This window comes from Colobus angolensis, unplaced genomic scaffold (genome assembly GCF_000951035.1).
Source record: "Colobus angolensis palliatus isolate OR3802 unplaced genomic scaffold, Cang.pa_1.0 Scaffold57, whole genome shotgun sequence".
Classification (NCBI taxonomy): domain Eukaryota; kingdom Metazoa; phylum Chordata; class Mammalia; order Primates; family Cercopithecidae; genus Colobus; species Colobus angolensis.
In genome coordinates this window covers 249,297-276,542 of record NW_012119265.1, presented here as the reverse complement: position 1 = coordinate 276,542, position 27,246 = coordinate 249,297, and the positions used below count along the sequence as shown (strand labels likewise).

At 38.9% G+C, this 27,246-nt stretch overlaps 1 protein-coding gene across 10 annotated transcripts in view; it reads right to left on the bottom strand.

Annotated features, from left to right (window-relative positions):
* Positions 1–27,246, bottom strand: part of GNG2 (guanine nucleotide binding protein (G protein), gamma 2) — a 149,220-nt gene that overhangs the window by 54,677 nt on the left and 67,297 nt on the right. Inside the window, exon 3 of one of the 10 annotated variants that reach the window (XM_011961795.1) lies at positions 4,872–4,992. The exons of the other annotated variants lie outside the window; for them this stretch is intronic. The gene's annotated coding sequence lies outside the window, so the exon portion shown is untranslated. The remainder of the gene's footprint in view (positions 1–4,871; positions 4,993–27,246) is intronic. 10 annotated transcript variants of the gene reach the window in all.

Genomic DNA, 27,246 nt, shown 5'->3' with positions numbered 1-27,246 from the left:
ACTGCAACCTCCACCTCCCAAGTTCAAGCAATTCTCCTGCCTCAGCCTCCCAAGTAGCTGGGACTACAGGCGCCTGCCACCGTGCCCAGCTAATTTTTGTATTTTTAGTAGAGGCAAGGTTTCAACATGTTGGCCAGGCTTGTCTCAAACCCTTCAGGTGATTCGCCCACCTTGGCCTTCCAAGGTTCTGGGATTACAGGTGTGAACTACCACACCCGGCCATTTATCAGTTTTTAATATGGTGTTTCTGATGCTTAATAAGAAAATAATCCAAAGTTCAGATTTTCCTTTGTGATTAAAATAATCATGACCAAATATCTCAAAGGTATGATTTTAAAAAAAAGTCTGATTTTTACTTTCAGGGAACAAGAAATCTCCCTTGATTAATCCTAAATACCTTTAATCAGAGGTAATTCAGTGTGTGCAAGATTTATACTGTTTGCTGGAAGTGAAGTGATTTAAAAAAAGACATGGTTTTAATAAACTCTGCACTAGGCTAAGGTTCCAACTCACTCCCTGGAGGATGTTACGTCTCACAGGAAGATTACAGAGGTGATTGCAGTATGAAGGCAACCAGCCATGTCGTTGCTGTCTGACAAATGGGATGCAATTTTCTTGTGCTTTACACCTGGGGCTCAGTAAGTACAGCTATGGAAAAATTGTTTCTTCTTATCCTTCTTCGCGGCAGCGGCTGGGATTCACTGGGAAGTGTGCTGACTGGTGGATATTTTGACTCCAGAGCATTTGGGGACTTTTCACTATGATGGAAGAAATTTCAGAAATGAGATATCATTTTGAAAGAGTAAGGATTAGCTTAGGATGTACTTACATGCCTAAGGGCTACCAAAGGTTTGGGAAAGTCCATCAGATCATGTTTTTCCTAACTCCTACATCCTCCCCTCTAGCCACAGCCTTGCTTTCACCAGTCTCTGCCCACCAGTGCCCAAGCCAGCCCTGAACATGCCTGGCAGGGTAGATGAAAATCAGATCTCCATCAATGGGTGAGGTCTGAAATAGATTTTGCTTCCTTAAACCTCATAGCCAGGGACCTAGGAAACACCTGGTCACCCAGATAATGCTCCCTTCATCCCACTGTTTTGGCTGGGTCTTCTGCAAGGCTTCACTCTCCAGTGGCCAGACCTTCTTCCCTGAATTTTAATATTAGCTATTACATGGGAGGCCGCTTCAAAGCTGGCAGATAGCCCTGGAACGCTGACACTATCTACTACCTGACATACCCTGTCCATCACACTGCACCCCTGGAATACCTACACCAACCTGGGTGTGGTCCACAGCAGCCTGGCACTGCGCCACCACACCACAGGCAGGTAGGCCTCCCAGCACCCAGGTCTTCTACTCCTGGCTTCCTCCCCTTCAATGGCTACTGTTGAAGCTGCGCCAGCTACAAATCCGCTCTCCCAGGAGAGAAGCTTAATTGGATTAATTTCCATTTCTTTTTTTTTCCGGGATTATTTTAGTGGAAAATTTTTAGCATTTTGAGATGTTATAACACTGGCATCCTGGAGACCGAAGTATGAAATAACTTAGCACAAAATAGGTCCTCGTGGGAAGCCAATGTGCACATTTTCCCACCATCTCTGCCAATGGTGCACTATTCTCAACTACTACATTTATCTCTAGGGGGCAAATAATGGATGTGTTCCAGCACCCACTCAATTTCGGTGTTTGCGTCTAGCTGAAATAATAATAGATGTAAAATATGGCTCTCTGTCTAAAATTAGCCTCTGGTTAGACACTATCAGCTACCACACAACACAGAAAATTTTACACAGAAATAAAATGATTACATAGGTAGAATGATGCGTGATGTCATTTACTCAATCAATAATTCTTTATTCTTTCGGTGCCTACTATATGTAGTATGTTGTACAGTAAGGGATAAAGAAACAAACAGGAGTAGGCTCCTGTTCTCAAGGAGTTTATCTTTGAGGTTGACTTTTTAATTTTTTTTATAGTTTTACTATATAACTGTAATGCCTCCTGCCCTGAAAATGACGGTTAGTACAGGTTTAACTCACAACAAATATTGTTACCTGTAACCTACTACCACAGTCTCAGGAGAACCCAAAAACCTGGATGTAGCATACTGCGGTGTGTCTTTGTCTGGGAACACAGGACAGTAGCTGTTTCCTAAGTTCTAAACACAGGACCCGTAATTCACATATGTAGGCAAAAGTGATTCAGGCTAAGTATGTGTTCCTTTCAAAGCACTAATTTAGGCAAATATCACTTTTTTTTTTTTTTTCCCCAAATAGCATTTAGTCACAAAACATTTTAGAAAAATATCAACTTTCTGTTGAGGAGAAATCGTTTAAGGGCTGGGCTAAAATTTCAGAGGAAGACTTTTGTTTCTTTCTTTTTTTTTTTTTTTAAAAAAAGGTCACTTTATAAAAGACAACAGATGGCTTCTAACGTATCATATTTACCCATTTCCCCTCCCTAATTTTCCATTTACCCCAAATTCAATTTTTTTTCTTGCTGCCTCTTTAAGCCCCTCCCATATCCTCAGAGCAGCTTAGGTGTCTTTTTGTGAATTCATTTAAGCTCTTTGTTCCATTCATCGTATTTAGGGCAGTAACAATTTACAAGAAGCAAAACACATTGTAAGTTAGTCATAATTATTATACTCAAATGCATCCTGTCCCTCATAATGGAGCAGAGGTGTAATGTGACAAAATAGAATTTTCTCAATCCAAAGCTGCCATGCTTATCTGTGAGCCAGTGAACTGCCCTTCACAGAAGGCATTGGCTCTTTTTCTTTAAGGATGATGCCTTTATTCTAAGAAAAGAACAAAGAAAGTGAGTAGTAGTACAGGGAAGAGAAAACTGAATTGATTCATACACTTAAGCTCTAAACATGGCCAACATCTCTTAGTAGCCGAAGTGAAATGGTAAATACTTTGGGTTACATAGTTTTCTGACAAAGTAAAGGCAAAGCATACTCCGAAGTAGAAAGAAAGGACTCTGAACTTTTAAACTCAAGCAAGCAGTCATGGAGTGACAGGCTCTTTGGCCTTGCCTGATCACAGTGTACATGACAGAAAGGCATGATGGCAGGGCATGTATTGTCTTTGTCCGTTTCCCCCATTTTGTTGAGACCCCAATCATACCATCTTCAGGTTTCTTCCACAGTTATGCATAAATGAGTGACTTTGGTCAGTATCAAAGACCAGTATTTGGTCTGTATTACACTTGAAAACACAAAAACCATGAAGAACTCTTCAAATGAAATCTGATAAAGCTAAAAGCCCATGAGGATCAGTTCAACAAGTTGCATCAGCAAAGACCTCTCTTTGTTACTGGATCTACCAGATCCAGGCCGCAAAGGAGCTCCCTTAGACTGCTTTAATTAGGTATTTCACTTACAAATGAATTAATTAATTAGAGATAAGCACCTGAAAGCACATTACTCATGTGGTCTAGTTAAAGCTTTAAATAGATAAAAAAAACTGCTGACACCTCATTACTATTAGATAATTTTACACAGGACTTGACACCCAAGATGATTTACCAAACCTCTTGCCACAACAGCATTTATTCTAATCCCTCCCACACCTTGGGAACCCTTAGCACAAGGATCCTTCAAGAAGATTCAGGGAGAAAGGATTAAAGCACGAGCTATGGTTACTGTGGCCTGTGTTTCTTCATCAGTTTTTCTTTCAGACATAGTGAAGTGGCCTGAGACGGCAGTCCTTTTCCATTCTACCTTGGTCTGACTCGTCTGTATTATGTTGTCTAATAACTCCATTCAATGGCACAGTCATTTCTGGCAGCCTCCAGCTAGAATCAGAGTGGTGGCAGACATACTCAAGAGCCAATATGGAATGACTCCATTCCCCCAAAAACAAGCTGATTGCAATTTCAGTTATCTTCTGCAAAAGTAGATAAAAAGGCAAGCAAGCAAACAAAAGACCTTTAACTTTATATTGGATAGAGTGACTCCCAGTTTTAAGCACACATGGAAACTCTTACCTACAGATAAAATTTTAGTGATATTCTTCCCATTGTTTTTCATATATATGAAATGAAACATATGTATAAAAAGATATTTGGATATATGTAACATATGCATATATTATATATGTAACATATGCATAAATTATATACATGCAACATTTTCATTGTTGGTGGTCAGTTTTAAGGGAGAATATACAGTACTTTGATCCCAATCATAGAACTTATAAATGTACCTTAAAGGAAGTCACCTCCAATCCCACAGTAACTTCTAGTTTTACAGCAGTACTAAGAGCTCTGTGCTTATTCCTTTATCTAGAGCACAGCTTTTTGATCTGTTGCTCCTCCATACAACCTCTAGACCTCCTCCCTACATCTCTCCTTCTTCCCTGATCCCAAAGATGATGACATGGGATAAAGGACCATTCATCCTGTACTGTCCTCTCATCCTACCAATCCCATAGCACCTGTTCTTTCTGCTCTCCCCCATAAACTTATTAGTTTATTTTTAGAGACAGGGTCTCACTCTGTCACCCAGACTGGAGTGCAGTGACGCAACCTTAACTCACTGTAACCTCTGTTTCCCAGGCTCAATCAATCTTCCTGCCTCATCCTCCCAAGCAGTTGGGACTACAGGCACAAGCCACCACACTGGCTAATTTTCTTGTTTAAACATTTTTGAGAAACGAGGTCTTGCCATGGTGCCCATGCTGGTCTCGAACTCCTGGCCTCAAGTGATCTTACTGCCTCAGTTTCCCAAAGTGTTGGTATTACAGGCATGAGCTACCACACCTGGCCTACTTTTTAATGCTTCTATCATCCTCCAACTTATTAACTTTTTAAAAATATAAACATACATTACAGGTGAAAGAATAAAACAAGGAACACCCACATACCGACCACCTAGAGTTAACAATGGTCACTTTTGCTTCCCCTGTCCCTCTGTTTCTCCTACCATTTGAAACTAGGTAGCAGATTTCTTGAGACTTCATTCCTGAACACTTCACAGTATCATCCCTTTGAAAGCAGAAACATTAGCTTACAGGTTCAATTAATTAATTTCTAGCAGATTTAGTGAGCTTCAGCAGTTTTACTTAAACATTTGTTTTCATTTTTCTTGGGCTATCTTCCACCTCAAAGAAACAAAACACACACATACATACACATCCCCACCCCTAAAAGCAAGCCAGTAGCTGAAATACAGGTTGCAGCATAATATCTGATGTAACGTTTTTGTAAGGACTGCCCACACGATGTTGTTCACCTGTGTGGTGCCTTTGGCCTCCTATTAGAATCACTGACATTTTAGAAGAAAGCATCCAGGCTGGTAACCCTGTAGAGAATAGCTCTCCCGAGAATGTCAGGCTTGGTCAATTATGCAATTGTTTTGGGAATTTTACCCCTGGGCACTGGTTTGTCTGAAGAAGCCCAGCAGTAACGAAAGTCGACAGGACTCCACCCACAAGGGGAGTTTTGTCCTGGAAATGGTGTCAGGCATCTCTGGAAAGACCTCTGCTCAACCTTCACCAACCAGGGCAGCCTTAGCAACAGCAGGAAGCAACGATCTTTCCCTCACCTAACTGGAGTCAGGGAGGGTGTAACATTATCAGGATACACTCAGTATTTAGGCTGAGCCACTGGAATTAAGGGATTTTGGGGATTGGGGTGTGGGGGTGGAAGATGGGAGCAGCTCACAGTCCTGCCTAAAGTACAAGGGAATCTTAGTGCTCTCTTCCTTTTCTGGTCATTCCTACTATATCCCCCATTCTTTCTTCTCCGTCTCCCAAGAATAATGAAAGCTAACATTTATGTATGACTGAGAGGCAGTGCAGGAAAGTGGTCAAGAGCTTGGACTCTGGGCCACACTGGCCAAGTCTGAGTCTCAGTTCTGCCATTTACTCAATATGTGATGTTGGGCAAGTTACTTAACCTGTGTGCCTCCATTTCCTCATCTTGAAAGTGGGGATGGTAACACTACCACGTATTTCCTGGGCGCTTGGGAAGATTAAATAAGTTAATATATGTAAAGTGCCTAGAACAGTGCCTGACACTGTTAGCTATATTTTTTCATTTACTAAGCAATTACTTTATATAAAGCCTTTTTCATGCTTCAACTCCTTTAATCTACCAATAACAACAACAAAAAAAAACATAAGAAAAGGCTATCAGGATGGGCATGGTGGCTCACGCCTGTAATCCCAGTGCTTTGGGAGGCCGAAGTAGGTGGATCATTTCAGGCCAGGAGTTTTGAGACCAGTCTGGGAAATGCAGTGAGACCCTGTCTCTATAAATGTTTTTTGTTTTGTTTTGTTTTGTTTTGTTTTAATTAGCCAGGCTTGGTGGCATACACCTGTAGTCCTAGCTACCGAGGATGCTGAGGTAGGAGGATTACATGAGCCCAGGAGTTAGAGGTTACAGTGAGCTATGATAGCACCACTGTAACCCAGCCTGGGCAATACAGCAAGACCTTGTCTCTTAAAAAAAAAAAAATAAAGCTATCATTACTCTCACTCCACAGATGAAGAAAATTAAGTTCAGATCAAGTTCACTAAATTTCCAAGATTTCCCAGTCAGTAAGTGGTGGGGCCACGATTTGAACTCGGGCAATAGGTCTCTAAGGTCACGTCTTTGGTCATTCAGCTCTGTGACTTCCCAAGTCAGGACACAAGAACCATCATGTTACTGGTTAGGGACTACTTCATTCTCATAGGCCTTGATAACCATTCCCTTCCCTACTCCATAACAGAATTTATTCATATTTTCCCACCCCAAGCACACACATACATACACATGTACATAGGATTTTTATAAAGCTTATTCCATTAAAGCATGACACCAAGCCACATTACACTTTCTGTTTTCGTTGCTGCACATGCCGAAGCTGACCAATGGTACTGACAAACCCCTGCCCCAGCTTCCAGGGCCCTGACCACATTCCCTTCTCACCCCCCAATTGCACCACTAGACAAATTCTGAGCTAGAAGCACAGTTCCCAGCTGTACACCTCTTTGTTAAATAATGGCTCAAAACTGACGTGAGTAGCAGTGATGCATTTCAGAAGTTCAAAAACTAAAGACAGAAGGGAGGAAAGTAGGTTGTTCTGGAAGCTCTGCCAGCTAATTCCATGTAGACAGGTGACCCATATTATGTCAATTAAGTGCGGTTCTAGAGGCATTCTGCCATGGGCTTTTTACAACATTGAACATTTTAGGGTAATGGGGAGCTGGATTAAGGTTTGCTGAATGCACTAGGGCCTTTCCTCTGTAATTCAATTAATAGAACAAGGCATGGACTTTTGTTGAAATCCTCCCAGGTGGATGAAAGGCAAAGTGGGGCACAGACTTTTAAGTCCATGATGGTAAAAGTAGGCTCAGGCAAGGCTGTTCAGCTTCTGGAGTGTGTGCCATGTGCAAAGATGGGGCACAGGAGTGTTTGCCCATGACGCCCAGGTAGACAATGAGGGGTAAAAGATACATGGCTACTAGAGCCTTGAGATCTCCTGCCCCAGCTGAGATCTCTCACTTCCTGCCCAGTGGCTGTCACTTTCCCCCTTCCTTCCATCCCTGGGCTTTTGAACACTTCCATATCCTGAATTCTTTTTCTCAAAATGCTTCCAGGAAAATGTATCGGTCCTTTATGATTTGGCTCCCAGCTCCTTCTTCAGCCTCATTTCTTGCTATGATTCCCTCTGACCACATTGGCCTTTTTCAGTTCCTTAGTTAACCCCCCTCTTTCCTGCCTCAGGGCCTTTGCACACAAACCATTTGTTCATTTGTTTTCTGCCTGTCATGACTCTACCAGCAACTCTCTTAGTGACCTCAAATTCATCCTGCAGATTTCCATTTTCCTGGCTTCCTGGAATACTAATTTCTAGACATAAATACAGTTTCAAAATATGTATTTGTGATTATTGTACATCTTCCCCACTAGACAGGAACCTCCATGCTGGTGCCTGTCTTATTTCACAATTACATACATATGGCTTATTTTAGCTTCCTCACCATGCTGGGAACTATGTTTATTCATTGTTGAATGAATCCATGAATGAATGGATCAATTCCATTCTTTCAGAGTCCTGGTCTCTCAATGCATTTCTTTTCTCTATTTTTATGCTGCTTAAAGGATCTTGAGTCTGAGGTATCAAGCAAAACAACAGTGGGATTTTTCAAAAAGAAACGGTTGTAGACTGTTGGGAAGAACTGCAAGAAGACAGCTTTCCATAATCCATTTCTCTTCATTTCTGGCTATTAGTGCCTTCATCAATGCACAGACAGATGCCTGAAGATGTCAGAGTTTAGCTCATTAACAAATGAGGTATGTAAACATCCTCAGTGTTCCTACTCAAGGGGGAGAAGTCAAATGTGGGCCCTGGAGCTACATGCAGCTCTGAAGGGCTGCCTCTGCCTACGAATCAGCCACTCACTGGGTCCTTTACGCAATCCCTGATGGTTGCTATGATCTTACAACAGGCCCTTTATTTTCCTTTTTGGCCTTAAACTCCTCTGCCAAGTACGACACCATGCCTTCCTCAAAATCATCGTAAGGTATATCGAAGTCGAGTGAGGCTGATTTTAGAAGGAAGATGTTATTGCTAGTTTTGTCACCATTGTAAAGAGTGTAATTAGGTACAACATTTTTAGCAGATAATTCAGCAATATCTGTTGAATTTTTAATGTCTATACCCTTTCACTTGAAAATTCACCTTCTGAAGATTTGCCCTGAAGAATTCTCGCATAGCACAAAAAGATCAAAAAGATTTATGTACAAACACGATTCATATTTTATAAAAAGCTGAAGGAAAAAGCTCTATTGTCCAACAGTAGAGACTGATTAGATAATTCTGGTAACGTTATTCTATTTGCCAGAGTCATTCAATGGAATATTATGTAGCCAAAAAACAGAATGAATTTTATATACTGACATTGAAAGATATACATAATATACTGTTAAGTGAAAAAAAAAAGATTCAGAATAGTGCAGTTCTTTATTCTATAATGATATGTAAATATCTGTTAATAACTATGGTTATATAAGTTTACATGAAAATTTTGATTTCTATATTGTACCCTAGTATTATTTACACTTTATAAATGTATTTTACTTAAATATAACAATCAAATTTACATTATAAAAGTGAAGGTATAAAAATTTTCTTTAGATGGGTGTGGTGGCTCATGCCTGTAATCCCAGCACTTTGGGAGGCTGAGGTGGGTGGATCACTGGGTCAGGAGTTTGAGGCCAGCCTGGCCAACATGGTGAAACCCCATCTCTACTAAAAATACAAAAAAAAAAAAAAATTAGCTGGGCGTGGTGGCGCATGCCTGTAATCCTAGCCACTTAGGAAGCTGAGTCAGGAGAATTGCTTGAACCCAGGAGGTGGAGGCTGCAGTGAGCCGAGATTGCATCACTGCATTCTAGCCTGGGTGACAGAGCAAGACTCTCCTCTCTCTCTCTCTCTCTCCCCTCTCTGTGTATCTTTATCTATCTATCTATCTATCTATCTATCACTTTAAAATATGGGCCGGGCGCAGTAGCTCATGCCTGTAATCCCAGCACTTTGGGAGGCCGAGCTGGGCAGATCACGAGGTCAGGAGATCGAGACCATCCTGGCTAACACGGTGAAACCTCATCTCTACTAAAACTACGAAAACATTAGCCAGGCATGGTGGAGGGCACCTGTAGTCCCAGCTACTTGGGAGGCTGAGGCAGGAGAATGGTTTGAACTCTGGAGGCAGAGGTTGCAGTGAGCTGAGATTGCACCACTGCACTCTAGCCTGGGTGACAGAGACTTTGTCTCAAATAAATAAATAAATAAATAAATAAATAAATAAATAAATAAATAAAATATGACAGATCATTTTTATTGACCAAGAGTCTGTCCTTAGACATAGCACCAGACTTAAAAGAATGCAGCTCTCCATGGTTTCTAGAAAAACTAGGCATTTGGGCCTGTGGTAGCCAGGCTCCAAGATGACCTGCAATAAGCCCTGCCCTGGTATTCACACCCTGTGTGACCAACAGAATATTGTAGAAGTGATGATATGTTACTTCTAAAATTACATTACAAAAGACCATGGCTTCTGTCTTGGGCCCTCTTTCTTGGATCGCTTGCTCTGGGAAAAGCCAGGTCATGAGCAGTCTATGGAGTGGCCCCGGCCAAGAGAAACAGAGGCCTCCTGCCTACAGCCATATGAATGAGCTTAAAACCAGATCCTCCAGACCCACTTAAGCCTCAGATGACAGGCACCCCGGCTAACACCTTAACTGTATCTTCGTGAGGGCGCCTGAGCCAGAACCACCCTGGGTTCCAGACCCACAAAACTATTAGACGATAGATGTTTGTTGTTTTAAGACATTAAATGTGGGTTAATGTGTTATGTAGCTGTAGATAACTAATACACGACCCAGTCAACTCTATAATTTTTAGTGCCTGTTTCCCAAACTGCACATACCAACTTTATACTCTAAGCCTAGTCTCACATTGGTTCTGTCTGTATACCAACCTCAAACTGGTAAAGACCAGCAACTAAAGTTAGTGTAGGGTATTCCGTTCTCTCCTCAGGAGGATACCACTAATGATGAGGAGAGGGGCACTGAATCCAGGGGACATCACCGGGATCACAGGAGCCAGGAATCAATTTGGTTATCAAACCTTCAAATGAAGATCCTTTGCTTTAAAAAAGACTTCTACCTTTTCTATCTGACCCAATCAAATTGCTACGTATTGAGTCAGGCAGTGGTTCAAATTAAATGTCACAGAAGAACACCCTGACAATGAGAAAAGGACAGAACACTGGGTAAAGCTGTCCATTGTTTCCTTGCTAAATGCAATCTCTGATGAAAGAGGAATGGACTTCTTTCCAATAAAGGTTTAGTTTTGCTGAGCACCAAATGCAGAGAGGAAAATGAATTCTCACTGCAGAAATTCTTCTGCTATTATTGTTATTATATTTCTACTCAAGACCCTTAATTTCAATGCTTTTGAATCTAGCCATAAATATGTGTTCAAATAGTTGTAGGATGATTTATTTTCTGTTTAAAATGGTTTGTACATGTATTTTTATATAATTAAAAAAAGTCTGAATGAATCAGCACTTCAAAAATCAATCACAGGTCAGAGGAGCATGGCCAGCATGTCTGGAAGGAACCAATTTCTCCCATAGCACCATCAATTCATTGCTAGCTTGGTCCAAGGAGACTTGGCAGTGGCTGTCAGCCTGAATAAAATCCAGGAGCTGTCATGCCTGTGCCTCCAGCATGGCTTAATGATAAAGTCACGGAGTCCCTGTAAAAGATTCTCCAGCAGGCTTCATGCAAAATATATTCTACACACGTATGTTCTATTTTCACGATTATAGGGAGATGGCAGTGTGATAGATCAAATGCAAATTCATTTAAAAATACTTTACAATTAATAGCTTTCTCAACCAATGGATATTAAAAGTACATCTATCCTATAATATATTGAGATTTATAAAATGTTATTTAAAAAGAAATCTTTTCCAATTCAAAGTGCTGGGAATTATTGTTCTAGAGATGCCATTGTGAGGTTAAAAAATTCTTGTTCTTCACTAAGATATAATGGCATTCTAATCCAGTTTTATCGCTCTGTAAAAGTAAAAACTCAGTAGATTGATTAAACCAAATCATGCTTCTGGCATAAATTTACATTTATAGAATACTAATTTTAAACAAAAAAAAGAGAATAGGCTCATTATATATCAGTAAGTATGGTACATAAAATGTATCACAATGTCTTCATTCCTAGTAGGTTTTTAAAACAACAAAGCTTAATATGAAATAGTAAAACAAAGAAGCAGGAGGAAAGGGGCAGGGCCCCTGAGGCTCAGGTGGTAGGAAAGGCGGAGAATAAAAACTTTTGCCTCATGTGGAAAGCCCAGATTCTAGCAACTTCTGTGAATTAAAGTGATAGCAAGAGTCTCCTCTGAGTTTACTGGCTGAGAAGGGTAAAGAAGGAAAATGCTATCTGTTTTAGTTCTCTGTTGAACCGAATGGTACCCTATGTATTAGTCTGTTCTCACGCTGCTAATAAAGACATTCCCGAGACCGGGTAATTTATAAAGAAAATGACTCACAGTTCTGCATGGCTGGGGAGGCCTCAGAAAACTTACAATCATTGGCATAAGGGGAAGCAGACACATCCTTCTTCACATGGCAGCAGCAAGGAAAAGTGCCAAGCAAAAGGGGGGAAAGCCCCTTATAAAACCATCAGATCTTGTGAGAACTCACTAGCTTTCATGAGAACAGGATGGGGGAAACCACCCCAACGATTCAATTATTTCCACCTGGTCCCTCCCACAACACAGTGATTATGGGAACTACAATTCAAGATGAGATTTGGGTGGGGACACAACCAAACCATATTGCCCTGCCAAAGAATATCCCCTCTGTTGCCATGGTTGACGTCTATGGCAAATTCAGCTTCCACTCCTTTGGAACTTGTCTTGTCATTCAGACTAAAGAGTAAAGGTAACCAAGGTGGATCTAATGTCCCTACATTTATTTTTATTTTTTCACTGTTAATCTAAAGGTATGGCCAGAAAAGTTCAGCCAAACTATGTAGTGAGGTATTTAGGATGAAAACTGTATTACAGTTTTAACACAGGTCATGATCATTTTTATTTTCAAGGTACTTATCTACTGTAGTTTTCATTTATATGGTAAACAGAAAATATAAACTGCCTCAAAGATTGAAAACCACAGCTATCTCACAATAAAAAGTAAAACAAATATACTTCTGTAAATGATTCTTTCAAATGTTATTGAATCTTAAATGTCTAGGAAGCAAGAATAGATTTTTCTTCATATTGGGGTCACAGTGAAAGGTAAATAGTTACTTGGGACCAACTATTTCCAGTCCCTGGGTGATGGGGTGATTCAGCAGCATGGATGCAGCGAGCCAACCGAGTCAGAAGTTGCAGAGAATACAAACACCTCCACCTCCCACAACCCCTCACACTCACATAACAGGAGGTTGACACTGAAAAATATTAAATACAATGGCAAAAGAAAAAAATTTTGGGGGGTCATTCATTCAGACCTTTATTAAGAACCATGTGCCCAGCACTACACTAGACACTGTGAGGGATATAAAGATTACACAAGACAGAATCCTGCTCAAGATAATGCGTCTATCTTGCTAATTATAGTCCCCAATAAGTACAAGAACCATAGAAAACTACAGAAACAAAAGATGAAAATTGTTTCAGTGATCAAGTTCTCTAAACCCGGGGTCATTTTCCATTTTTCCTATTATTTCCCTGTTCCCTCTACTCCACAACTCCTCTATTCCTGATCTCATTCTTTGGACACATACTGCCCTTCCTCTCCCCTCCTCAAATTACTGCCCAAGGAAAAAATATTTTTAATTGTAGATATATTTCCATTTACATTTATCTGTCAAGATCTGTCAAAACCTACATATCCAAACCGTAGTGTTCTGTGTGTCCCCAGTTGGCTGGGCAATCAGGCAGATGTAGCAACTGTTTGAAGATGTCTCATGTATCAATGAGCACAAAGTGCCTTCAGAAGAATAATTTTTAAAGAAATGAAGCTGATCAACAACTTGCTAAGCCACAAATATGACACCGAAAACTCAACTTGAATCTCACAATGGGCGTGGACACAAACATCTTTAGAGTCTTGATGTTGCGCTTTTTTTGGAGCATGAGTGAGTCAAAAAACTTGAAGTTTGGTATTAAAAATTTTTTAATCACTGTATCTAGTTTCTCTCTTTCTCAACACTAGAGTGAAAGGGGGATATATACAGAGCAGTTACATCAGTCTGGGAAGCCCAGGCCCCTGCACAAATCATGCTCCAGCTGCCTTAGTTTGGAATGGGTGGGCCAGGGCAGTTCATCCCAACAACCTCTCCCTATGGTGCTCTGAGTAACCCCAAATGAATCCCTCTCTGTAAAGAATTCTAACACAGCCTGTGCAAGATGGTAAGGCACTTTTACTATTCTTTTCCCCTCCTTTCCCTCTCTTCCTAGGTTTTGAAGCAGAGGCTAAAATTCATTTCCCAGGCTCCCTTGCAGCTAAGGTACAGGTACACACTCAGGCTCCTGCCAGACCCTTAACTGGAAGCTGGTAATGTGGAGAATCAGTGATGGTAGATATGGGTGTGATGGCAGCTACTTTGGACTTTCAGGGACAGCTGTGGCAGCAATCCCAGTGGCAGTTTTTGAGCACCCAGGGTCAGGTGTTGGCTGTGTGAGCTGTGGTGTTTGCATTCAATAGAGGCAGGTGGGGCACCTTCTTAGGATCAGGTCTGTGGTGTGATTTGAGTGTTATTCTGTCTACCCATCCTGCATGTCTGAAGATTCTCTAGCTCCCCCAAGATTCTCCGAGCATTGCATGGCTTCTGAGAAATTCCTTCTACGGTAAAGTTCACCAAAGCTTCTGCCTAGTGCTTTTAACTAAGAATGCCCATGGTGGATACAGCTTGGGAACAGAACAAAATTCTCTGAGGTTGGAGTCCTTGTTATTTGCAGCAAAGTTATTTGATTAGGATTTGGGTCACAGCTACCCTGCCACTATCTGAGTTCTTCCCAAACCATAGAATTTGTGGTGGTTTTCATTTTCTGACCTTGCAGGGACACAAGGGAAAATATTGAGTACATCTGTCAAAGTCCCTGCCATCTTGTAAGGATTTATTGTGCAGGTCTATGCTACTCAAATAACGATATTCTTCTTGACCTTAGAGGAAAAAAAGAATGAGAGAGTTGAAAAATTCCAGAAAAGACTGAAAATCATAGAGGTCTGGAACTGTGTATGTTCTGCCAGAACTGCCATAGGGAAAACATATTTTTTTTAAAAAATACAATAACCTAAAAACAGATTTCTGCCTTACCCAAGATTTTGAATATCATCAACAATATTTGAGCAGCTGTGAGCACGTAAGTCCACGCCCTTGCTCAAACCACATATTAAATATAATCAATTCTTATTATTCATGGTAGTTATGTTCTATAAATTGCCAAAAACACAGAACATTGCATCTAGCAAAAATATGGGGTTAGGTTGCTGGGAGCCTCTGTTATACATTTTGGTCAACCAATCAACATATAACCTTGTTTTCTGTGTGTTTTTGTTTAAAAGACATTTAATATCTATTGTTGATTCATTAACATTAAACTGGAGGTGAATATAATCACTTGATTATATTTGAAATATATCATTTCAAATATAAAGCATTATATTTCACTGAACTATTGGGTATATAAATTGCTTATAGTTTTTGCTTTTAGCTCTATTGCAAATAATTTTAAAGGAAAGTTTTCATTTTCTTGACCATCATTTCCTGAGGATAAATACCCCAAACGGGTTGAAGAAAGTATCCCTGATTGCTCATAATAAACTAAATAGGTCCTTTCAGAAAGTGATGACAAGCTTTCCTGTTTCCACAATGGTTCTCCCGCATTGAATTTTTCTCCTGCGTTGGATTTTAATTCATTTTCTTTATTTTTGAGATGTGGTCTCCCTCTGTTACCCAGGTTGGAGTACAGCGGTGCAATCATTGCTCACTGCAGCCTCGACCTGCCAGGCTCAAATGATCCTCCCACCTCAGCCTCCAGAGTAGCTGAGACTACAGGTGTGCACTGCCTGGCTAATTTTTTTAATTTTTTTTAGCAGTGTCTTTCTATGTTGCCCAGACTGGTCTCAAGTTCTTGGATTCAAGCAATCCTCCCATCTTGGCCTCCCAAAGTGCTAGGATTATAGGCATGAACCACCATGCCCAGCCCATTTCTTTAGTTTTAATAAATTAATAGATATGACATTATATCTCATTTTTGTTTTCATTTGCATTTACTTAATTACTGGTGAGGTTGAAGAGTTGTTCATACATTGACTCAGTTATTCATTCAATTAATTAACATTTATCAAGATCCTACTAGGCAGACCAGGAAACCAGGCCTGTGTCAGACACTGTCCGTGCCTTTGGGGAACCTCTCCTCCACCTGTCTTTACTTTTATACAAACTGTCTATTAAAATTCAACTGTCTGCTTATAGGAGTCTTGTGCCATCTTTTTAGCTTGAATAAGCACTTCATGTAATTTTAGAAAACAAATATGTACCTATTTTACTGCCAGTATCTTCCCAATTTCCTCTTTTCTTAGTTTTGATGGTTTGGTTAAATAACTTTAATTTTTATATAGCCAGAAATAACAGTCATATTCAAAATGAAAATGTTTATTAGAAAGATAAAATATCAATATGTGATATAAAAAAATCAAAAAGATTTAATCAAAATCTATTTAAAATTTCTTTTGTTTGCTGAATTAACTATATCATAAAATAGACATGCTATATTATGGAGAAAATAATTCACCAAAATATTCTAGAAATTTCCATATCATTGGTCTTTTTTTTTTTTTTTTTTTCAGATTGTTATTGTGATCTTAGTTGATGTAGCTGTCATACTGACAGTCTGCTCCTGGGCACACCATAGGCTCTGCACTACTGGGTTATTATATACCTAGATGCTAGTGCCTCCCAGAGGGTCTATGCTCCAACTGACTCTGCCCCTGTACCTCCATTCTCCCCAACCCCCACTTCTAAAACACTGCCACCAATGCCACCTTGCTCCACTGCCTGCTTTGTCATCCCTGACAACTCTAGGGCAGAGGGAGGGCACTGTGCACACCTCCACTGACCACTCAGTGGCTATTGGGGCTGTCAGTATCTTTGCTGGCCATCCTCCCAGGTCCACTACCCTGCCATGGCCACTGATGGATGGCATGATGAGATGCCTTATAATCTCAATAAAGAGATACTTTCTCAGCTGGGCGTGGTGGCTCACATCTGTAATCTCAGCACTTTGGGAGGCCTAGGCAGGCCGATTGCTTGAGTCCAGGAGTTTGAGATCAGTCTGGACAACAAAGTGAGACTGCTTCACTACAAAAAAATAGGAAAACAAAATTAGGTGGGCATGGTGGCGCACACCTGTGGTCCCAGCTACTTGGGAGGCCGAGCTGGGAGGATTGCTTGAGCCTGGGAGGTTGAGGCTCCAATAAACCATAATCACACTGCACTCCAGCCTGGGCAACTTTTTTGTCTCCAAAAAAAAAGAAAAAAAAAAAAAAGATACTTTATCTTTACCAACTGGTATGAAAACATTTCAGTATGTTAACACCCAATATAGCTCTAATGGTGCATGCCAACTCTGGATATCACACAACAACAAATGCTTTATATAAAATGATAATTCAGAAACATAATTTTGGCAGATTTAACACTTACTTAGATAGCAACTCCTAAGCATTCTCAAATATTTTAGATGGTCAATATGGCAGGATGTGGGAACACACTGGTATCATCCTCAAATGCTCCACATTTGAGCTTTGCACGCACAGACTGAATATCTAACCTACATAAACAAAACCCAAAGTCAACTGATGAAAGCATATAAAGGATGGATACATTTGCACCATCGCTTTCATTCAATCATAACTGTTGAGCTACTCTTTTTGGCAATTAGACTACCAATAGATCCAAAATCCCACTAAGGCCAGTTGGAAAGAACTTTAGGAGAGCAAAAGTTTCTCTCTGCTCTGTTCCAGGCCCATTTCTACCCTCTCGCAGAGAACATGGAAAGAAGAAACAGAACTGGTTTCTGGGAGTAAAAGTACTGAGTCTGTTAAGGAAAATGTTCCAAAGCTCAGAAAGAAGGTAGAAAGATTGTTGTGTCCCCTTCAATGTCATACTAGATCCTACGTTCATCTGACACTGTAGAAGGACACTTATTTGAATGAAAAAATAACCCCAAAGCTTACGGTTTTATTGCCCTGTGGGACATTAACCAGTTTTGAATATAACTTGGCAATCTCATTTCAGCATTTTTTCCTTCATTGATTGTATATAATTCAGTCTCTTGTATTCTTGAAACCAGGTTTTTTCACTCAGTGTTTCCTTCAATGAGTTAATCAAATCTTTTACATGTGCTTGTTACATATTTGTATGAGATTTCATGTTCTTAACTTTTTCAATAAGTATATGAAAATGCTCAAAGTCACTAATCATTAGGGAAATGCAAATAAAAATGGCAATGAGATATCACCTCATACCTTTCAGAATTAGAATTTAAAAAACAGAAAATAACAAGTACTGGTGAGGATATGGAGAAATTGGAGTCCTTGGGTACTGTTGGGGGGAATGTAAAATGGTTCAGCTGCCATGGAAAACAGTATGATGCTTCCTTAAAAAATTAAAAATAGAACTATCATATGATCCAGCAATTTCATTTCTGAGTGTATACCTGAAAGAATGAAAATCAGGGTCTTGAAGACATATTTGTACACTCACGTTCATAGCAGCATTATTTACCGTAGGTAAAAGGTGGAAGCAACCCAAGTGTCCATTGATGGGTGAATGGGGAAACAAAGCATGACAAATACTTCCAGTGGAATACGATTCTGCCATGAAAAGAATGGAAATTCTGACACATGCTACCATGTGGATGAACTTTAAAGACATTATGCTAAGTGAAATAAGCCAGTCATAAAAGTACAAATACTGTGTGATTCCACTTGTATGTATGTAGAGTAGTCAAATTCACAGAGACAGAAAGCCTAATGCTGATTGCCAGGGACTGGGGGGAGGACAGAATAGGGAATTATTGTTTATTTAAAACAGAGTTTCAGTTTTTAAATTTTTAAAAAAATTTTTATAGAGATGGGGGGTCTCACTATGTTGGATTTTCAGCATTGCCAGATGAAGAGCTCTGTAGATGGATGGTGATTATGGTTGAACAACAATGTGAATGCATTTAATGCCACTGAACTGTGCTCTTAAAAATGGTTATGATGGTAACTTTTATGCTATGGGTATTTTACCATACTTTTAAAAGTTTATTTTCCTTTTTCTAGCCTCAATTTTGAACATAAGCCCTAATTCTGTTTAATGTCAGAACCATTCATACTTCAGTTCCAACCAGTGCCGGAGCTAGGGATGGCCTAACCCCCAAGGGAGTAGGGCTGACTCAGAGACTGTGGCATCAGTTAGAGAATGGCTGGAACCTGGTGGAGGCAAAGCCAGCTAAGAGCTGATGGGGGTAGGGTTGGGGGCTGAAATAGGCAGGGAGAGGAGAAAGGATCAAGTTCCCCAAACAAGCCTTAGAGCAAACTATTTGTCAGAAAGGGGTCAGGACAAGAAATATGCTGTAGAGACAGGGTAGTGTTAAAAGGGAGAGTATCATACACCGGGACATAGGTCCTTGAAGATCAGGTCAATTCCAGAGTAGAGATGGGGGTCCCAGAAAGCTCAATAAGGCACCATTAGATACAGAAATCTTCTCACAGCTGCTCTTTCTTTCCACTTTTACCATCTTTCCTCATTGCTGCTGAAGGGAAATAAACCAGAAGCTTCTGGTCTTTATTAATGAGTGTTCTGGATTACCTTACCATTTGATTTCCACCAAATCCTCATGGTATTGCAGTAGGAGCACTGAAGGGAGAATTGACAATACCCAAGTGCTGTAGCTGGCTGTCAAAGAAAGGGGACAGTGCCTTGGTCCCAGCAGCAGTTGGCCGGGAAGCTCTTCCCTATGGGTGGCAGAGACATTCCTCATCTCAGAGGTTGCAATGTTACAGAGTTCGAGGGCTCTGCAATGAATTGCACATTTGCATTCAGTGCACATTGTACCATTTTTAGTTATTTTTAATTCAGACAAAGAACTTTCCCTGGTCTTTTGTGGCTGCTTGTTTGTTCCACTGGGCTTTTGCTGGAGCTGTTATTTAACAGTTTCCTCTTTCTTTCTTTAATAAGTGATCTTTTTTAGCTTTGTTTCATGTTACTTGCTTGTATCTTTCACTTTTTATTAAACAGGGATGAGGAAGCAAGGGAAGAGCTCGAAGAACCATCCCAACTTTTCTCCTGGCTGGGTCTGTGGTGTGCCTTCCTACATCCATTCCAATGCTCATCAGACCCATATGTCAGATCCAGCAAAATCTAAATGCAGGGACTACTTCTACCCCTAAAATTGTTCTTGCAAGTCATTCAAAAGAACCACTAAGGAAAAAAAAATAATTCTCTGTCCTTTCCTGTATAATTTAAATATTTCATAATCATTTTTAAGCAATAATATTAGCCTCAAAGGCAGCTTGGGGACATGGTTGGAATAATGCCACTCCAAAATTTTTAGAAAATGAGATCTGTAAACTAGTATTCATGTTCTCTAACATATGTAACCACAGGACACAGGCAATTCACTTGAGAAGCCCAGGCCATACACGGAAAGTAAAATAAGTGGGAAACAATACCCAGAGAGCATGAACCCTCTAGAGAACAGTTAGGGAGTGTTAAATACATAGCCAGAGGGTTTCTCTGCTGATAGAGCCCCTTTCATACTAGCAGGCCTCCCAATCATCTCATTTTAAGGCAGAACTTGAAAGGAACGTTAGTACTATGCAGATATTTCCCACTAACTTGCTTTAGAACATTATTCCTTCAAAACATTGTGGGGCACACAGCTGTTACGCCCCTGTGCGACCCTAGCTTCAACATGGCAGAGCCAAAGGACAGTCTGTCTACTTGGCCATGTTCAGTTCCATCTAGCCTCCCATCACATAAGTTCCTTGCCCTCCCAGAACCAGGTGAGAAGGGACCCTACACTATTTGGTAATCTACTAGGAAATGAAGGCAACATTAAACATAGGCTTATGTCCCTGGAAAGCAAATTTGATCATGGATTCACCCATTTAATAACTTTTTCATCAGACTCCTCAACTTATCTCTCCTTTTTTGAAGTTACTGCTAGAATACTAGTTCAACTGGAAATTTGGTTCCATTTGTGGGTCCACCAAGTGACACCTCTTAATTTTAACATTATCCTTTTTACATCACAGGTTTACTCCCATGATGCCCCCACCCCGAAGTTGTACAAGATGACAACCTGCCTCCTTAGTTATGGGGGCCATCACTTCTACAGCTGCCTGACATTACAAAGTCTCCTTCCTCACCTAGATGATCAAGCTAAGGAAACTCATACATTTCCTAACTGTAAGTAAATGGCTTGACTCTACTGTATTCAGCCCAGATTGACCTGAACTGTCCAACTCTAGTTAGTGCTAACAAAGCAGGCAGTATACAACATATATTCCTAAATTTCCAAAGGCCAAAGTTCTTCTTTAGCCCTGAAGGCTCTTGGAATATACCCCATGGTAAGTCAACATTCACTCCTGGATTGTGGCAAAAAGAACGCCACCCAAAGAGACTGGCATCTATTCTAATATCATTCTACTGCATGGTAGCATTATTTGCTTGTTCCTTTTGTTTCAACACTATTCCTCCTTTACTCACTTTATTATTTGTGATGGTGGTCATCATTACATAATTCACATATTCATCTTTTTTGGCTTTATGTTATGTTCAATAATGACACATTATTCTATTTCCTTATGATTTTAGTTCATGTATTATAATCCTGCCTTGTATTCTAATGTATGACTTTTTGTTTAAAGTGCATATCTTTTATGTGGCATTTTAAAGTTTATAGCTATAATGATTGTTATATTTTGGCCATCTATCTTTTTTTTCTTATTTTTGCTATTGCTTATTTTTACTTTATAAATGCTGTAGTTATTAATTAAGTACCTTAAATATGCTCCCTTCTTTCAAGTAAAATTATTTCTATGTAAATCAAATCTGCACACAAACACATACAGACACAAGTCACTAAAATTATCAAAGTCATTTTTTGGTGATTTCTAGTTACAGCAATAGTAAAACCCAAAGCTCTTAGGCTTCTTTCTATGGGTAAAAAAGAACATTTAGGCTACTGGTTTTAGTTCTTCCTCATCTTATCTCATTCTCAAGTTTTAGATTGTTATTTGGAAAGTTATACTTTTCCTGGGAGTCAGAAAGACACATATTCAAATCCTGACTCTACAACGTAACAAAGCAAGTTACTTAACCTCTTTGACATTATTTTCTCATCTGAAACAAGAGGACAATACTAGCAAGGTTTTTGAAGACTAAATGAAATAATGTGTTATAAAAAACTTGATAATTGTAGATGTTTTCTAAATATTAGTTCCCTTCCTCTCTTCCTTTTACGTTTTAGATCACAATTTTATTCTGCAATGGGTCTATGGTCTATGTGTTGATCCTCCTAGTTAATGTTTTTAGTATCCCATCTTGAGAGCACGACTTGATAAGATGGCCACAGTGTGAAGAAATTCCTGTTCTGAATCCAAAGTGTAGGGCACTGACTATTTAGGGTTAATGGGTATATTAGTCTGTTTTCACACTACTGATCAAGACGTACCCAAGACTGGGCAATTTACAAGAGAAAGAGGTTTAATTGGATTTACGGTTCCACATAGCTGGGGAAGCCTCACAATCATGGCAGAAGACAGGGAGGAGTAAGTCACATCTTACTTACATGGATGGTGGCAGGCAAAGGGAGCGTGTGCAGGGCAACTCCCATTTTTAAAACCATCAGATCTCATGGGACCTATTCACTATCACAAGAACAGCACAGGAAAGACCCACCCCCATAATTCAATCATCTCCCACTGGGTCCCGCCCACAACATGTGGGAATTATGGGAGTTACAGGATGAGATTTGGGTGGGGACACACAGCCAAACTATATCAGTGGGATATGTGAAAATCTTTCTCTAGCTTTTCCAAATGAATGACATCTTGCCTGGATAATTTTTTCCATAGAAAGAGCTGCAGATGTTGTTTCATTTCCTTGGGGAGTTCACGGTCTTAATTTCAGTTACATCTGAAATCAGTACTTGGAATATTATCTGGCCTTTTTTCCAGATGTTTAAGATTTCTTCCTCACTGAAGTTTGAAAATGTTATAAGTAAACATCTTGGCATCTTTCTCTGGATGTTAATTTCCAGATTAACTTCCTAATATGTAGGCCACGTCCTTAATGAATTCTGGAAATATTGTCTATCTTAAATTGTTGATTCATTAACATTTATTTAGTCTATCAGCTCAAGTACTTTCACTTACTATTTTTAAGTTAAAACACTGTGTTCCACTATAGAAGTGGATAATTTTGGTCTGGCATTATTTATACATGTTTATTTAAGCTATCTAATTTTTTATTTGATTCTCTAGTTAATAAATATGCTTCCCTAATTAACTATTTAGTAGTTCTCCATGTAAACGCTTCTCTTTACTAGTTCTGGAAATATTCTTAATTGTATGTAATACTGTAATTTTCAGTAAATGGCTTTTTATTTCCTGGCTTTAGTTATATCAGGCAATTTTAAACTTCATTGGTTTTTTTTTTTTTCCCATTCTTTTATAGTTTTATAATTTGGAATTACAACTTTTAAAAATTAGTTGAATTATTTTAAAAGTTCTCCTTTGTTTTTTGGATACGGAGGTTATGTTATTGAAGATTTTTGTCTGAGACACTGTCATTGGCATTTGAATGGGTTTACTGTGAAGAAGGCTATCTATACTGCTACTTAGGCCATTAATTTCCCAGAAGCAACAGTATTTTTTACTTGTAAATACTACTTTTTAGAAATAAGTACATAAGTACTGTAGGTTTTGTTAAACTAATGATAAAATTCTTCCAATAAGTGAGACTCCTCCATGTACTTTTATGTACCAATAAGCTTATATCTTGAGGTTTTATCTTCAAATGAGCCTCTGTCCAACAGATAAAATTATACTTTAAAAAAAACTGAAATGTAATTAGTTTCCTCTGTTAGAATTTTACGCTTAACATCATAGCTGATCTAGAACTAAAAGAAGAAATATCCTGCCTAACCACACAGAGCTCAAAGTACTGTTTTCCTCTATAATAATAATCCACAATAATACAATCCATTGTAGCAAAGTTGGAATTAAGTCAAGTAGTGCAAAGCTCTGCTTTAACATTTCTTCATTTCTTAAGTCAAGCTTATGACATCTGTCCCTGGAGATCTGAATTAGGAACTCCTCAGTATGTTAGTCTGAGAACAAGTTTTAGCATTAACAAAAGAAAAGCTATTTATTTTAATATTTATCATACACCCAGCCATTTTACCAAATTTCCAACACCAAAAGAAGCAAAAACCTTTATATACTGATGAATGCCCTTTAAAATAAAGCTACAATATATTTGAATCGAGAGGCATGTTTTCCAGATGGAAACAGCAAAATATAAAAAAGTCCTTTCCAATAATACATGATTTTAATGCAGTTGTAATTGGAATCTCCAATGGTTGTTTTCCCCTTTTGACAATACAACAAAATGAGTTTAAATTTTATATGGAAAAAATGTCAAATAATAGCAATAAATGTTTAAAAAGAAGAGTAAAATAGGACCCAGTTACTTTTCTAGATATTAAACCTGAAATCAAACTATTATAATGAAGATAGTATCATTGATATTGGAATAGAAAATAAATCCAGGAAATATAATACAAAGTACAGAAATTGATCGAAGTATATGTGGAAACAATATATGATTAAAGTCGTGTTTCAGTTCAGTAGATAAAAGAGGGTTTTTAAAGTAAATGGCGTCATGGAGTTGGCTGTTTGGAGGAACATATTTATAGCTCATGTCATATACAAAATATATTCTAGATGGATTTAATATATAACATGGAGAAATATTTTTTAAAATATTAGAAGAAGAATAAGGAGGATATTTATATTACCTTAGATAGAGGAAATATGCGTAAGCAAGACAAGAAGCCAAAAAACCATAAAGGAAAACATAGACCTATGTGAATACTTTAAAAAAAAGAAAGAAAAAGAAAAAGTATGGCAAAGGATACTATACACAAAACAGACAAATGATGGGTTGGGAAAGAAATAACTTCAGTGTGTAAAGTGATAAAGTATTACTATCACTAATAAACTAAGGGTTCTGTATAAATTGAGGGAAGAGTCAAATAACCTTACAAAAACATGGGCAAAGGATTCGAAACGATATTTGCAGAACAGAAAATACAAAAGATCAATGAAAACATATGAAAATATGCTCAGCTTCACCAGAATTCAAGGGAATGCAAATTAAAATAGAATACCATTCCTCACCCATTAGAGTGGTAATTTCCAGTGATGACTAGGAGATAGAAAACAGGCAGGCTCATACTTACTAATGGGCATCCAAATTGCTACAACCTTTTAAGAAAGAAATCTAGCAATATATTTTAAAATTTAAGAGATTTAAGTGCTTTGACTCAACAATCCCCCTGTTTGGGATTCCACCACAGTGAAGCACGGATGTATGACAGGTTAGTCAGAAGAAACACAACCACAACCAAGAAGACAAAACTAACATCGCTCCACAGGCGACAGGGGAGTGAAGATGATGTAATCGTTAACGTGAATCTGTTAGATCCACAACTACAAGCTAGGTGAATTATGTGACATTTGTCACATAAAAGATAGTTGCACATTAACTCTTACATTTGAAAATTTCCCATAGAACTACCTAATATGTGTGCATGTGATTGAACTATATGCAATTGCTGATTTCAACTACTTTGGCCTAATAAAATAACAATCTCATAAATTGCAATCCAACATATATTTATTACACATTTATGAGCATGAAGAAAAATGTGGAATGATATACCCCAAAGCATTAACATTGGTTACATGGGGGAGGAGGGAAGTAAGGGAAAAAGGAGAAATGAGCTTCTTCCTATAGCTTTTTACTTGTAAAAACAGGAGCATGTTACATTTGTAAATTTAAAATATCTGATAAAGAAAATAAAGAAGGCCAGCCACAGTGGCTCACGCCTGTAATCCCAACACTTTGGGAGTAGGCTGAGGTTGGAAGATCACTTGAGGTGAGGAGTTTGAGACCAGCCTGGCCAACATGGTGAAACCGTCTCTATAAAAATTACAAAAATTAGCCAGTCATGGTGGCACATGCCTGCAGTCCCAGCAGAGGCAGGAGAATCGCTTGAACCCAGGAGGCGAAGGCTATAGTGTGCCAAGATCACGCCACAGCACTCTAGCCTGGGGGACAGAGTGAGACTCCATCTCAAAAAAAAAGGAAAAGAAAGAAAAAAGACTCTCAGGTTCAATATTGCTTGAAAACATATCTACATTTGTCTATGGTAATGGCTCACTTTATCAAACATAATAACAAATAATTTATGTCCTTGTCTCTTTCACCAAGATAGTTAAAAATGAGTTGTTTAAATAACAACTCTGTTATTTAAAAAAATAGAATTCCAGAACATATTTGCAACTAGCAAAAATTAAAATTCAGAGAACTGAATGACTGTTCTGTCCAACACTTAACTGTTGACAAGTGGAGCAAGAAGAACTCTCATACTGCTAATGAAGAATAAATTGGTATAACCACTAATGGTCAACCTAATAAAGTGAACATTTGCAATGTTCTATGCCTTAGCAACTGAACTCCAAAGTATATGTCCTAGAAAAACTCCTGGATGTGAACCAGGATACATGAACAGAATGCACACAGCAGCGTCGCACATCAGAGCAAAAAGCTGGACACAACCCAAATGCCCAATGTGTGTAGAATGAATAAAGTGTGTGATATTTCACACAGTGGAAGAATGGTACACTAATTAATGCTAGATAGCAGTAAAAAATGGGTAAACTACAGCTATGCACATCCACCTAGATGAATCTTAAAACATAATGTTGGTTAAAAATCCAAGCCAAAGAAGAAGCATGATGTCATTTATTTAAAGTTCTAAAACAGGCAAACTAAACTATATATGCAGGGAAGTGATAAATAAAATGTCCAGATTATAGCTTTCTGGGAAGGAGGAAAAAGGAGGATGGAATTGGAGAGAAGCATACAGGAGTTTTTAAAGGTGGTACTTAAAAGATGGGGAATATATGTGGGTTTGTTTTACTAACAGTCTTTAATATATATATGTATATACACGTATGCATTCTTTTGATGTATTTTACATATACACACATACATACACATATAGACACAGAAAGAATGCCCTTAGGTCTATGTCTAACTTTCATAGCTTCATGCCTATGAAGCTACGAAAGACCAGAATATGCAACCCCCAAATGGGAAGGAATGTTCATCTGGAGGTTACCAAGAAGTAGACGCAAGAAAGTTCTTTACCTCCTTCTATTTGCCTTAAAGTAGGACACAGATTATTAAAGACAAAAGGTATCCCGCCCTGCACTCCCCTCCTTCTGTACCGGGGAGAACAAAGGCTAATTACTGGGGACAACTTTAGACACTTATTGGCCTGGAGATGGTATGAGAGGAATCTACATGAACAAGGATTACTAACTTGCTTTTATCTGCCATTTATTTGCCTTCCCCACAGTTGG